Here is a 15,395-nt window from a genome sequence, read left to right on the forward strand (position 1 = left end):
TGACCGCAATTAGCAGGAGACACCTGAGTGCACATGGTTTTAATCCCTCCTGTCTTTTCCCATTCTGTCTGCAGCAGCTATGGTGAGCGCAATACCTCATCCAGACTTGTGCTGTTTGGGGGCGACCTTCTCCGCCGGCGGTGCTGGCTGGGTTTTGGTGTGGCATTTTTGGGTCTGGTCCTGTGGCATGGGGGTTACAGGGCCGTTCCATGGCCTCCCTTCCCTGACTGTGCACGCCTGCGGGGGTGGTGGTCGCTGACTAGCACAGTGTGGACTAGGGGCACTTGTATCAGCCATTGGTGTGAGGTGCAGCGCTCTTTTTCTTCCCTGAACCGCATACAGTTTAAACAAGGGCTGCAAGGACATCAGTAAAGATGTCCCTGCAGCCCTTGTTAAACTATTATCGGGCCGTGTAATAGTAAACAAGCGCCGATCTAGCAGATCGGTGCTCGTTTACAGTTATTATCGGGCCCCCATCAGCCTGTCTAATACTACCCAAAAAGTTGTCTTATCTGTCTTTCTCTCTGCAGTGTGTGTTCCCATTTGCTTCCTCTCTTCATAGACTTGTGCTGCTTGTAATCTGATCACTAAGCTGCTATAAGTCGAAATCAGTAAACAAAAGTCATTGCTAAGCTGATTTATTTATTTATTTTAGTTACTGAGTTTAGGGTTGGGGGCTTCAGGTGTATTTGGGATGATGCTTGAAAACAAGAGAAGAAGAAAAGGGAGCATCGCTGTCTGGTAAGATATATTAGTTTGTAATATTTGCGTGTATTAATAATCTGCAAGGTTGGCGGAAATTACTATTTAATAATTCATTTCTCATGTGGTGGCACAGTCAGGAAAAGGAATATTAGCTGCTGGGTTTGTGCAAAGATGAGAAAAATATAAATAAAACTGGAAATTAAAATCAGATATAAAATAAAGGAAATTAAAAATGTTATTTTTATTGTACATTTCTTTAAATATTTATTGTATTTTTATTTTATTTACATTTTTTATATTTTCTTACTAATAAAATTAAATACTTTGTATTTTAATACATTGAAATTTTTTCTCTCTAATGAGGTCAAACAACAATGGTATGAAAATATTCTGCACCATAGATGAGCTAATTTCATATTTTGGTACATCTGATGACACCCTTGCATACTGTATATGGATGTTGTAGAAGTTGATCCTAGATGCCCAGGGGGTTCCTGACTATTTCAACTCTACTCTTTTAAGATCCAGAGTAGAGTTGCCCTGGTCCATCTGAATATTGCGTGGATGACCATTTATTTGCATGGCTGCATTAAAAACTTTATTTCACCTGTATCTGCTGAGGTCAATATGAGCAGTCAATGGCAACTTCACAAAGAAGGCCGACCTGCCATGGCAGTCGTATGAGGGTATGTGCACACTGCTTAAAACAGATGGAAACTTAGTTGCGTAATCTGAAACTTGGGCCTGCTCGCGGATAGCAGCGGGCGCGTGCGTCTCCGGCCTTGTCATAGACTCCATTATGTACAGTAGCTAGCCACAAAAACTTATAAAAATAGTCCAAAGTCTCATTCAGTTTGTGACTATGATTGAGTGTAGACCGCGCAGCCGGCATGTTATCGCTAAGCTGCCAGTTCTATAATCTTAATTAAACAGAACTTTCCTGAAGCTTTGACTAATGCGGTAATTAAAACATTTGGCAGATCCTTCCAGCAACTGAACGCTTCCTGGAGATGGGAAGAGGATACGGGATATGAAATTTCAGGATTTAATATCATGTGTCTCTGTGCGCTGATTATTGCTTATAAGATCTCTTCGTGAACTTTTAATATTTTTTGGCTTAAAGGGATATTCTAGTGGCAGTACATAAATTAAATTCATTGTATAAATCTGCATATTTTTAACCAACTATCTGTATTGATCTATCACAATTTGTAAAATATTTGCTTGCATCAAGTTAATGGAACAGCCATAGCTGACTTCCTGAGGGTATGTGCACACTATGGAATTCGCGCAGATAACTTCCAGCAGATTCAGTCGCTCGCTGAACTTACCAGAAATCCAGGTCCAGTCTCCTGAAGGCAGATTTTCTGACTTGTGCCGGTTGAAAAAAACAGACTAAACCCAGGAATTCTGGCCAGTACAGAGAGTCTGACTTCCTTCTGTGACTGCCTTCTTTCTGTAAGCACTCAGATGGCCTGGGATACACAGGACTTCCTGTTTTCTGACTGTTTCCGTTTTTTCTTTCTTTTTTTTAAGAAAAAAAAACAGTCAGAAAACATTAAGTGCTGTGTTTTCCATGATAACTAAAAAAATTATTAATGTAAATTGCAAACTTGCTTTATATCACTACTATCTACTGTTGATTTAGATTTTAAAACGACAATGACACTTTAAGTTTCCAGCTTTCAGGTGCCTGGGAATTTTATAGGGTCTGAATAATGGTGTGTGCTGTATTATTGGGTCACTAGGTGAAAGTTCCAACATACAAAAAAAAATGCTATCCACTGCTCTTTGCTGGAGTATACGCCAGCATCCCATTCTCTGCAGGATTCCAAAGAAGAACTGTGATGGAGGCACAAAACGCAAAGTGAACCTAGCCTAATTTTTTCAACCCAAGCAATATATCACGGCACTAGCGATGGGGTGGCCACCTGAGGTTAGCCTCAGGCAGCAGATAGGCCAGAATTGGCCTTGGCTGACTGAGACTGCAGGGAGCATAAAGAAATGAGCAGGGCAGATGAGGGCACATACATGCAGCACTCTTTCTCCTGGGAGAGAGGGGTTACAGCTATGGAGAGATTACCTCCACAGTCCTGTCCCCTGATGTAAGCCCCTGCCTGAAGTGGATCTGCTATGATTTGACCCCGCTATGCAGACCATGCCCCTCCCCCACTCGCCCTCCAACCCAGTACCGTGAGCTCTTAAATCAAAGCAATGCTCTTATACCAAGTTAAAATTTAGAAAAACGCTCTCAACCAAAGTACCAGTGTGTGTGTATGTGTGTGTGTGTGTATATATATATATATATATATATATATATATATATATATATATACTGTATATATATTGCAGTTCTATAGGTGTCTGTGCAATAAGTATATTTGATAGGATTCATATTTGCCAGTTGTGGACTGGTCCGCGGTCAGCACTGTAAGGGCAGCAGCTGACACATTGGTGGGTGATTTCATAATGGTCAGATGGTTGTGGAATTTTACACTAGGTCTATGGTGATGCAGGCCAGCCCATCATAGTTATTCCTATGAGCTGAATACTTTTGATATTTTGGGTTCGTGGGGAAGCAGATTGGAATGTATGGCACGGAGGGAGGGACTATAAAAAGAAATTTAGAAATTTGGAAATCGCTCCAAAAACTGAAAACACACAATCACTGATTGCTGTCAGGATGGCACTTCTGTGTAATGAGGAGCAGAGCAGTGATTATCTCCACCCCTATTACACAGCAGCCAGACCTGACCAGATGAGGCCAGAACCCTGGAGCCCAGCTGGAACCTGGAGAGGTAAGATTACCCTCCCCCAGAACTACAAACACCACTATGTCCTGTACCTCTCCAGGAGTGGCCCTATGGTAAGTATACCTTTAAGTAACTAGTGACACGGGACTGGTAAGTATACTTTATTATGTTCCCACACAGTGTCGGACTGGGGTATGTGGGGCCCACTAGAGGAAATGATCCTGGGGCCCACCAATGAAGAACCAGTGAGAAACATGTCAGTCAGTGTTTATGCAGGTTATGCCCCATAGCAACTAATCAGTTCTCATTTATCATTAATCCTTTTAAAAATGAAAGAAAAAAAAAAAATGATTGGCTGCTATGAGCAACTGCAAGAATCTGGTAACTGTGGAGAGCTGCTCCGCTTAGAGGGGTTGCACCACTCTTCGGTTCAGGTGGGGTTTGCAATTAAACTTCATTTACTTCAATTGGAAAGATTTAAAAAAAATACCGGGTGCGCACATAGTGGGTTACTGCTAATCAGGAATCAGAATAGTGGCTTTCAGAGCCGCTCACCTGGGGTGGTCATGCTACAAGCCCGACACCGCCGATCGCATAATCAATATATTGCCTCTTGCGGCCAGTCCGCGGGGCCGGGGGATCCCAGTGGAGAATTAGAAGAAAGTTCTGCAGGCTGGAGGTACAGCCAAGCAAAAGGTCCGGCACTTTGGTGGCGCTGACGGCATCCGATGAGTTTCACTCCTTGAATGATGGGAGTAGTAGTGGTGGAGGTAAAATCAGAACTTTTATTGCAAGAATTACGCGTTTCAAGGCACAGCCTCTTCATCAGATTAGTATGTGATTTTACATGCACCACTACTACTCCCATCATTTAAGGAGTGAAACTCATTGGATGCCGTCAGCACCACCAAAGTCCCGGACCTTTTGCTTGGCTGTACCTCCAGCATGCAGAACCTTCTTCCCATTTACTTTAATGGAACTGAGTTTCAAACCCCACCTGAACTAGAGACGAGTGGTGCAAAAGTGGCTATGTTTTTGTAGTGCAGGATAACGCCTAAACCCACTGATCGAATGGCGCCGGCATGGGGAAGCCAGTGCCGCGGTCCGTTTTTCGGACTGAGGCCCGGTTCCCGTGCACAGCGCCGTTCTATGCACCGGAACCGGCCGGTGCTCAAGCACTGGAGGCGGGCCGGGCCGCCCCCAGTGGGAGGGAATTCCCTTCCCTGTATGACGCGGCTCCCTTAGAATGAATGGAGCCGCGTCATACAGGAGAGGGAATTTCCTCCCACAGGGGCCAGCCCGCTTTCAGTGCCTGAGCACCGGCCGGTTCTGGTGCATAGAATGGCGCCGGGAACAGGGCCTAGGTCCGAAAAACGGACCGCGGCACCGGCATTCCCCATGCCGGCGCTGTTCGATCAGTGGGTTTAGGTTAAAGAGGATGTACCAGGTGGTACATCCTCTTTAAAGAGGGAAGCTGATTAATTGCTATAGGGAATCTGGTTGCTATGGGACGCCTTTCCACCTCATAGGGAATCTGATTGGTTGCTATGGGCATAGCTCCCAACCGTCCCGGATTCCGCGGGACAGTCCCGTTTTCGGGGTGCTGTCCCGCGGTCCCGGAACGGCAACCAGTGTCCCGCATTATGTGTGGCCCGACCAAAAAAACAATAAACCAGTAACTCACCTGTCCGCCGGTCCCAGCAGCTCCTCTCCCGGCACAGTCAGTGACTCTGTACCCCGACGGGAGTGGAGCTGCTGGGACCGGCGGACAGGTGAGTTACTGGTTTATTGTTTTTCTGGTCGGGCCACACAAATGGGGGGATTGGCTACTATGTGGGGCGCTATATGGGGGATTGGCTACTATATAGGGGGATTGGCTACTATGTGGGACGCTATATGGGGGATTGGCTACTATGTGGGGCGTTATATGGGGGATTAGCTACTATGTGGGGCATATATGGGGGCATTGGCTACTATGTGGGGCGCTATATGGGGACATTGGCTGCTATGTGGGGCACTATATGGGGATTGGATACTGTGTGGGACACTATATGGGGGCATTGGCTACTATGTGGGGCATATATGGGGGCATTGGCTACTATGTGGGCACTATAGGGGGATTGGCTACTATGTATATATAAATATATATCAAGCAATATAAATATACTAAAATAATTATATATAAATATATATAAAGTAATATAAATATACTAAAATAATTATATATAAATATATTATATATAAATAAATATATATAAAGTAATATAAATATATAGTTAATACGGTTGAAAAAAGACACATGTCCATCAAGTTCAACCAAGGAGGGGATGGATGCAGGGAAGGGGGAGGTTCTATACATATGCATTTATATTATTTTGGTCTAAGAACCTGTCTAGGCCGGTTTTGAAGCCCTCTACTGTTTTTGCTGTGACCAGATCCTGTGGTAGACTGTTCCACAGATTCACAGTTCTCATGGTAAAGAAGGCTTGTCGCCTCCGGAGATTAAACCTTTTTTTCTCCAGGCGGAGGCAGTGCCCCCTTGTCCTTTGAGGGGGTTTAACCTGGAACATCTTTTTCCCATATTTCTTGTAGGGGCCATTTATATATTTAAATAAGTTAATCATATCTCCCCTTAAACGTCTCTTCTCAGACTAAACAAATGTAATTCTTTTAATCTCTCCTCATAACTAAGATGTTCCATTCCCCTTATTAGTTTAGTTGCCCGTCTTTGTACCCTCTCCAGCTCTAGAACATCCTTTTTATGAATTGAGTTCCAAAACTGGACAACATACTCCAGATGAGGCCGCACCAAAGCTTTATAAGGCGGTAATATTATATCCCTGTCCCGAGAGTCCATGCCTGTTTTAATGCATGACAATATCCTGCTGGCCTTAGAAGCAGCTGACTGACATTGTGTGCTGTTCTGTAGTCTATTATCTACAAGTATACCCAGATCCTTCTCTATCAGTGACTCTCCCAGAGTAACTCCCCCCAGGACATATGATGCATGCGGGTTATTAGTACCCAGGTGCATAACTTTACATTTATCCACATTGAACCTCATTTGCCAAGTGGACGCCCAAACACTCAGTGTGTCTAAGTCATCCTGTAACATCTGCACATCCTCCATAGACTGTACTGTACTACAAAGCTTGTTGTCATCTGCAAAGATAGAAACATTGCTGTTAATTCCATTCTCAATATCATTAATAAACAAGTTAAACAGAAGAGGGCCCAGTACTGACCCTTGGGGTACACCACTTATTACCGGGGACCATTAACCACCACTCTCTGGGTACGATTATTAAGCCAGTTTTCAATCCAGTTACACATTAAACTTTCCAAACCGATAGACTTTAACTTACCCATCAGACGTCCATGAGGAACTGTGTCAAACGCTTTAGCAAAATCCAGGTACACGATATCCACAGCTGCGCCCCCATCCAGGCTTCTACTCACTTCTTCGTAGAAACATATCAGGTTGGTTTGACAGCTTCTGTCCTTAGTAAAACCATGCTGGTTATCACTTATAATACTATTAGCCACTACATATTCCTGGATGTAGTCCCTTATAAGGCCCTCAAATAGTTTCCCCACAATGGACTTTAAGCTTACAGGTCTATAGTTACCTGGGGAAGTTCGAGAGCCCTTTTTGAAAATCGGCACTACATTTGCCTTACGCCAGTCCCTCGGCACAATACCAGTAAGCAATGAATCAATGAATATTTCATACAAGGGTAGAGAAATTACAGAACTGAGTTCCCTAAGAACTCTGGGGTGTAATCCATCAGGCCCTGGAGCTTTGGCTACATTGAGTTTATTTAATTTATCTTGGACCATATCTATAGTAAACCAGTTCAGTACATTACATGTGTTCGCGGCACTGGCCCCACCCACCTCAGTACTGGCCCCACCCACCACAGTTCCATCCTTTTTTGTATATACAGAACTAAAGAAGCCATTAAGTAACTCAGCTTTCTCCTGATCTCCTGTGGGGCACTATATGGGGATTGGCTACTATGTGGGCCACTATATGGGGATTGGCTACTATGTGGGCCACTATATGGGGATTGGCTACTATGTGGGGCACTATATGGGGGGATTGGCTACTATGTGGGGCACTATATGGGGATTGGCTACTATGTTGGGCACTATATGGGGGCATTGGCTACTATGTGGGGCACTATATGGGGGCATTGGCTACTATGTGGGGCACTATATGGGGGCATTGGCTACTATATGGGGCACTATATGGGGGGATTGGATACTATGTGGGGCACTATATGGGGGCATTGGCTACTATATGGGGCACTATATGGGGGGATTGGATACTATGTGGGGCACCATATGGGGGATTGGATACTATGTGGGGCACTGGATACTATGTGGGGCACTATATGGGGGGATTGGATACTATGTGGGGCACTATATGGGGGGATTGGATACTATGTGAGGCACTATATGGGGGATTGGATACTATGTGGGCACTATTGGGGGGATTGGATACTATGTGGGGCACTATAATGGGGGATTGGATACTATATCGGGCATTTTTGGGGGGATTAAATACTATATCGGGCACTATTCAGTCAGCAGCATGTGGTGACTGTAGGGGAGTGGCTATGGAGGGTCGCTATGGGGGCGTGGCTATGGAGGGTCGCTATGGGGGCGTGGCTATGGAGGGCCGCTATGGGGGCGTGGCTATGTGGACCGAGGCGCACATGTCCCTCTTTGCTCTTTGCAAAAGTTGGGAGGTATCGCTATGGGCAGATTCTTTCACCTAAGTGAATCTGATTGGTTGATATGGGCAGCTGCTGTACTTGATAAGGAATCTGATTGGTTGGTCTGGGCAAGCTGATACACCTTATAGTGAATCTGAATAGTTGCTATGGGCAACTGCCTCAATACGAAATCAGGTGGTTATAGCAGCTCCTTTTTTTAGCCTCAGTGATGATCCCTCCTGGGTTGTCCGCCATGGACAGACTTTTATTTACAAGCTTCAGGATTTCTAGGAACATCCTTTATTTTCTAGCTGCAGAATCCAGCCACGCTAATCCCCTCACAATGGTTCAGCCCCCCTCCCTCCTGCGCTGTCACTTTAAGGGCTGACACATTACATCATGGCTCGCCGCGGTGCATTGTGGGCGGGGAGGGGAGAACGCCATTTTCATTGGGGAGCAGACAGAGGCGGATACCGGCAGAGAAGCTGCAGAAGGAGGATGCGCCCCGGCACCTCGGCTGTCAGCTAGGAGAGGCCTAGGCCCGGGCCTGTGACAGGAAGACGCCGCTCCCCGGTGAAGCCCCGGAGACCTCCGCTGTCACCATAAAAGATCGCTGACACTTACTGCTGAACGGTAAGAGGGGCGGCCGGCAGGGGGCAGTGCAGTGACGGGGGGAGCTGGGAGGATGCAGCCAGTGCTATGGATGCTGCAGTGGGTAGTAGTGCATAGAGCTGAGCTCCGGGCTGTGTCCCTGGCAGAGGTCAGGCAGGAGGAGGAGGAGGCCGTGTTATGGCATCGGAGACTGCAGTGTCATGGAGAACCTGTCCTCTGAGAGGACCTGGTCCTGTGTATAGGATGGAGGCTGCATTGTCATAGAGGAGACCTGGTCCTGTATATAGGATGGAGGCTGCATTGTCATAGAGGAGACCTGGTCCTGTATATAGGATGGAGGCTGCATTGTCATAGAGGAGACCTGGTCCTGTATATAGGATGGAGGCTGCATTGTCATAGAGGAGACCTGGTCCTGTATATAGGATGGAGGCTGCATTGTCATAGAGGAGACCTGGTCCTGTATATAGGATGGAGGCTGCATTGTCATAGAGGAGACCTGGTCCTGTATATAGGATGGAGGCTGCATTGTCATAGAGGAGACCTGGTCCTGTATATAGGATGGAGGCTGCATTGTCATAGAGGAGACCTGGTCCTGTATATAGGATGGAGGCTGCATTGTCATAGAGGAGACCTGGTCCTGTGTAATAGATGGAGGCTGCATTGTCATAGAGGAGACCTGGTCCTGTATTATAGATGGAGGCTGCATTGTCATAGAGGAGACCTGGTCCTGTATATAGGATGGAGGCTGCATTGTCATAGAGGAGACCTGGTCCTGTGTAATAGATGGAGGCTGCAGTGTCATAGAGCAGACCTGGTCCTGTGTAATAGATGGAGGCTGCATTGTCATAGAGCAGACCTGGTCCTATATTATAGATGGAGGCTGCATTGTCATAGAGCAGACCTAGTCCTGTGTTATAGATGGAGGCTGCATTGTCATAGAGACTGAGCTGGTCCTGTGTAATAGATGGAGGCTGCATTGTCATAGAGGAGACCTGGTCCTGTGTAATAGATGGAGGCCGCATTGTCATAGAGGAGACCTGGTCTTGTAATATAGATGGAGGCTGCATTGTCATAGAGGAGACCTGGTCCTGTGTAATAGATGGAGGCCGCATTGTCATAGAGGAGACCTGGTCCTGTATATAGGATGGAGGCTGCATTGTCATAGAGGAGACCTGGTCCTGTGTAATAGATGGAGGCTGCAGTGTCATAGAGGAGTCCTGGTCCTGTGTAATAGATGGAGGCTGCATTGTCATAGAGGAGACCTGGTCCTGTGTTATAGATGGAGGCTGCATTGTCATAGAGGAGACCTGGTCCTGTGTTATAGATGGAGGCTGCATTGTCATAGAGGAGACCTGGTCTAGTAATATAGATGGGGGCTGCATTGTCATAGGAGAGAGCGGGTTCTATGTAATGGATGGAGGCTGCTTTGTCATAAGGGAGGCCTGATACTACGTAAAGGATGGAGGACCTGGTCCTATATAAGGATGGGGGCTGCATCATAGTCTGATCTAATCATGTTCTTTGTAAAGTTTGGAGGCTGCTTTCATATGGAGGTGATCCAGGGCAATAGATGGAGGCCACATTGTCGTAGAGGGGACTTGGCCCTAAATGAGGATGGAGGCTGCATTGCTATTTGGTGATCTGATGCTGTGGTGCCTGCAGTGTATTCCAGTGATCTGAGCATATGTAAGATAGAGGGGTAAAGGGAGTGACCTGGTCCTATATAAGGATGGAGCAGCACTGGTGTAGGGTGATCTGTTCCTGTGACGGCTGTACTGTTAGAGAGAGTGATCTGATCGTATATAAGATGGAGGGATAAGGGAGTGACCTGGTCCTATAAAAAGGATGGGGCAGCATTGGATAGCTCAGTGAATTAGTCCTGTACCTGTTGTATTAGGAGGAGGCTGCAGTGATACAGGAATAAACGTGACTTCTCCTGAGTGGTGTGATATGGGTCTGATCATGACCTTTTCTCTATAAAGTCCCATGTGATGGATGGAGGCTGCATTGTTAGGGCAGGTTCACACTACGGAATTCTCGCGGACAATGTCCGCGGAATTCCGTCAGCTGTCCGCCCGCACATCTTTCCGCCGGCCCCATAGACACCATTCTATGGGCCGGCGTATTCCGCTATACGCTGAAAGAAGTGTCATGTCACTTCTTTTAGCGGATCGCGGAATATGCTGGCCCATAGAATGGTGTCTGTGCCCGTGTGGGCGGACAGCTGACGGAATTCCGCGGACATTGTCCGTGAGAATTCCGTAGTGTGAACCCGCCCTTATGGAGGGAGACCCTGTCCTGTGTGATGGATGAAGGCTCTATTGATAGTGATCTAGTTCTAGCCAGTGTGAAGAATTAATTGATATTGGGGACTGATCTGGTGTCATGTTGGTGGCTGCGTTGTCCTAGATACACTCACATTTCTACAATATTTTTTTTTCCTGGTTGTGATCCCCCACAGCCATCTCCTGCAGAGTTATATTTGTTACATTCTTGTGGGTAGAAAGCATGGCACCGTATTGTCATCAGACACGTGTCCCACCCCAAGGGTGGGGAGCAGTGATGGGATGTAGTCCGGACTGAATGCTCTTGGATTGGCTGTGGGATGGCTGTAGAGAATTGATCTTGTGGTTATTTATGGTCAACCCTTTGTAAAGGATGGAGGCAGCTTTATCATTGGGTTAACCCTCTCCATAATCGGGGATGGAGGCTGCATTGTCATGGTGTACACCTGTCCTTTATCAGGGATGGAGGCTGCATTGTCATGGTGTACACCTGTCCTTTATCAGGGATGGAGGCTGCATTGTCATGGTGTACACCTGTCCTTTATCAGGGATGGAGGCTGCATTGTCATGGTGTACACCTGTCCCTTATCAGGGATGGAGGCTGCATTGTCATGTTGTACATCTGTCCTTTATCAGGGATGGAGGCTGCATTGTCATGGTGTACACCTGTCCTTTATCAGGGATGGAGGCTGCATGGTCATGGTGTACACCTGTCCCTTATCAGGGATGGAGGCTGCATGGTCATGGTGTACACCTGTCCTTTAATAGGGTACAAATGGTCCATCATCTGGGGTGATAGCTGAGGTTTCCCTATCTTGTGCTCTGTGAAGGGTGCCGCCTGTAGGTCTTGGATATTCTGTGATTCGTATAGTCCCATCTGTGCGGGTTGGGAGCGTACCTTTACTGTACACTTATAAGTGTATGGTTGAGAGGCTTCTTGTAGTACCATGCAGACTGCAAACTTTCATATAAGAGACAAGTACATTATGTAGACCAAAGGGACCACCCTGATGACTTGCGTCTCAGGCAGCAGGAAAATTATGATGAGTTCCTTGTTACTTTATGTGCAGCACTGTGGATAATAGTCTAATAGGATGTATGTCATGGATACTTTGTATTATAGGTGCAGAGTTATGACTTTGTGCTTTGCAATCATGCAAAAAAAAATCCTATTCGATAACTAGCATCCTAGCCAGGTAGATCTGACTATATTGTCAGAATAGGAAGCTATATTATGTTGTGACATGCTGTGTTGCCATGGGGGCTTGATAAGTAGTGTCCTTGGTTGCTATATGAGATCTGGCACAGGGTGTATATATCTGAGAGGATGGAATATCTGTTGCCTTATGGGAACATTTCTGCTTATATGGCTATACTGATGTGGAGAGACATGTTTGTCAGTGGGGTCTAGCATTCTGTCTCCAGCAGCGAAGCAAACACGCCAAAGCCTTTTGTTGCTGGATGGTCTTTGACCCCCAAGAATCTGCTCATTAAGTAGGAGTGCGAACGCCAACCCCCCCCCATCCCCTGGTGAGGATGATCACTGGGTACAGACTGATGTCGCACATACTGATCCAGAGTCCTAGTGATTGTCATTATGTCAGGTAAACTGAAAATTGGCTATAATGGCTTTAGTCATTGACTTTTTTTAGGTTGTGTATTGAAAGTGAATAGGATGCACAAAACTCAAATTTGAAGCTCTCTAGTGGTTGTCAGGGACACTACACCTGGAAGATGATATAGAAGGTGTCCCCCGTGTAGAGTGCTATCTCTCTAACACGCTGGTCTCCAGCTAAACTGCAACTGGGAAGAGCTGTAGGTTAAGGATCTGTACTCTATCACCCCTCTCACTATATGTGCTGTTACAGTACTGACACTTTAATCCTGAACCAGGAAACTCTGTAGATCCCGCTTATATAGTAGATTGTGTGTACGCTGGCACTAATGCCAAATGACTGCGGGTGTCATAGGGTTGCCTTGGCAACTGGACTGCCCTGTCTGAAGCCGCATCACCCAATGTCAATCACACATCTTGACAGGAGATGTTAGCAACAGTTTCGCTTTAAATTGTATATAGCGTACAATGTTACCTATATTGGCGCAGTCTGGTAATCCAGAATAAGGATTCACAAAATGCTGTAGACATGGTAAGGGTGTGTTCAGACATTGCAGACTTACACAATAATGGATTTTTCAATAAACTTGCTTGTGTTACATGCGGAGTCTCCTGCAGAGTTCATCCCTATACATTGAAGGGGTGAAATCTGCGACAATGCCGCAACTGAATGCCTGATATCTAGGAGTGCTGCTTACCTGGCTCCTGGGATCGGACTGTCTCTGAGAGATATTTGCTTATCTAGTAATATTTGTTTTTCTATATCAGGAGAATAATTTTCTACAGCTTATTGCTGCTTGTGTAATTCACTCAGTGAGTGGATTGGGGAGCGCTCAGATTAAGGAGATTGATGCCACCACTTATTTGCACCTACAATAGGTAGGTGACCTGCCAGCTGCTATTAGACTACAACTCCCAGCATGCACTGGAATCTGTAGCAGGGGCTTTCCAGGATCAGAATACTTTGCATGGATTTCCTGACTCAGATGAGCTGCTAAGATCTTCCCTCTTGAGAACAAGTGGATCAGAGGCAGAGTGAGTCACTTTAGCATATACACCTATTGATTCACCTGTGAGGATATACTGGGTTATTATTGTATTTACTTCCCCAGTATAGAGCAGTAATCATAGTGTTTCCATCGGAGCGCTGTCATCTCTGTCCTGTCAGTCCCCTCTGGGGGAGCAGAGATGCGTCACTGATCTCTTCATCACCAGTTTGATGCTTGCCTGTTGAATTGTGCCCAGGGGGCGCTGCCAGGCCTCACCCCCCCCCCCCCCCTTTGCAGGAACAAACTGCTATATTATAGAGCAGTGCCAGGATTGTGCAGAGAATACAATGTGTTTTCTCAATGTTATAGGTTTCCTATTGCAATGCTATAAAGCTAAGGGGTCAAACTCACTCCCGTCCAGGTGTTGCAATACTACAATTCCTATCATGTCTGGACAGCCAGAGCTAAAACTTTTGTTGCCTAGGCATGATGGGAATTATAGTTTTGCCACAGCTGGAAGGCTATAATTTTGTATGTACAAATATTTATATGTACAAATCACAAGACTGTTCTACAGTAGTAGAATATATTACACTAGGCTCATAAGGGTGTATATTATGGGGATCCCCTTTGTCTGCCATGGATCTTTTATTTACTACATGGTGAGAACACATGACGCAACCCCCTGCCCATAAATTGTAGAATGTTGGCAAACTAGGGTCTTACTAGGAGTAAGCTTTGATAACATAGTCCTTTACCCCTGTGTATGCCCCGGTTGGGGTACACTAGGATGGGTCTTGAAGGGTAGGTACCATTTTGTCAGGAGGGTTGGCATAGTGTAGGGTCCGGTGCTATAAGGAGGGGAAGGGTTATATATAATAAAATATATAGACCCAGCGCTGCTTCTTCTTCTTATATTGACTGCTTTGTGTCAGCCTTTTACTGCAGAGGGCATGCACTGCTAATAATCACTTTGTATGTCAGCATGGCAGCACCTCTTCTCTTGCAAGGTTAAACACGGCAAGCTCCTCTTCATTGCTGGTTTATTCATGAGGCAGGGCATGGTCCTTATTCTGGGCTGTTCTCGGCACACCCTGCCAGTGATGCATCAGGCACTGTCACCTCGCGGCGGCTGCTGCTTCTGCCTCAAACAAAGAGCCTGGCAACAAAGACACAGGCACTGGCTAAACTAAGGGAGCACAAGCGTATTCTCATCATGCCCACATTGTTATTCAGGCAGTGCCAGGGCTTTAAGGGCATACTAATCGGGATCTGCTGGAGCTGTGCTGCAGTGTCTGTTCTCCATTGGGCTATTAAACCCAACGTTTGGCTTCTTTAATGTGATTGCTCTCTTTAACCCATTCTGCTGCTTTATATTTGGTATTTCATAAATGTTACATAAGGCTTTAAATGTTCTGGGGACCCCTCCAATTCAAGCAGAAAATAAACACCATTAAATCTCCAATCCAGTGCTGAGTACATAGTAAGGGTCCATTTACACAGAAAGATTATCTGACAGATTATCTACTAAAGATATGAAGCCAAAGCCAGAAATGGATTTAAAATAAGGAGAAATCTCAGTCTGTTCCTGGCTTTGGCTTCGAATCTTTGGCAGATAATCTGTCGCATAATCTTTCTGTGTAAATCGATCTTAAGGGAGCTGCTTTATTCCAGACACCTGACTATGGACTATGTCGGATGTTGGAGCTCAGCTG

At 45.9% G+C, this 15,395-nt stretch overlaps 1 protein-coding gene across 6 annotated transcripts in view; it reads left to right on the forward strand.

Moving 5' to 3' along the window:
* Positions 1 to 8,598: 8,598 nt before the first annotated feature.
* Positions 8,599 to 15,395, forward strand: part of KLC1 (kinesin light chain 1) — a 70,819-nt gene continuing 64,022 nt past the window's right edge. For all 6 annotated transcript variants that reach the window (XM_069951175.1, XM_069951179.1, XM_069951177.1 and 3 more), the window contains exon 1: positions 8,599 to 8,812. The gene's annotated coding sequence lies outside the window, so the exon portion shown is untranslated. The remainder of the gene's footprint in view (positions 8,813 to 15,395) is intronic.

The sequence above is a fragment of the Dendropsophus ebraccatus genome, chromosome 13 (assembly GCF_027789765.1).
Source record: "Dendropsophus ebraccatus isolate aDenEbr1 chromosome 13, aDenEbr1.pat, whole genome shotgun sequence".
Taxonomy (NCBI): domain Eukaryota; kingdom Metazoa; phylum Chordata; class Amphibia; order Anura; family Hylidae; genus Dendropsophus; species Dendropsophus ebraccatus.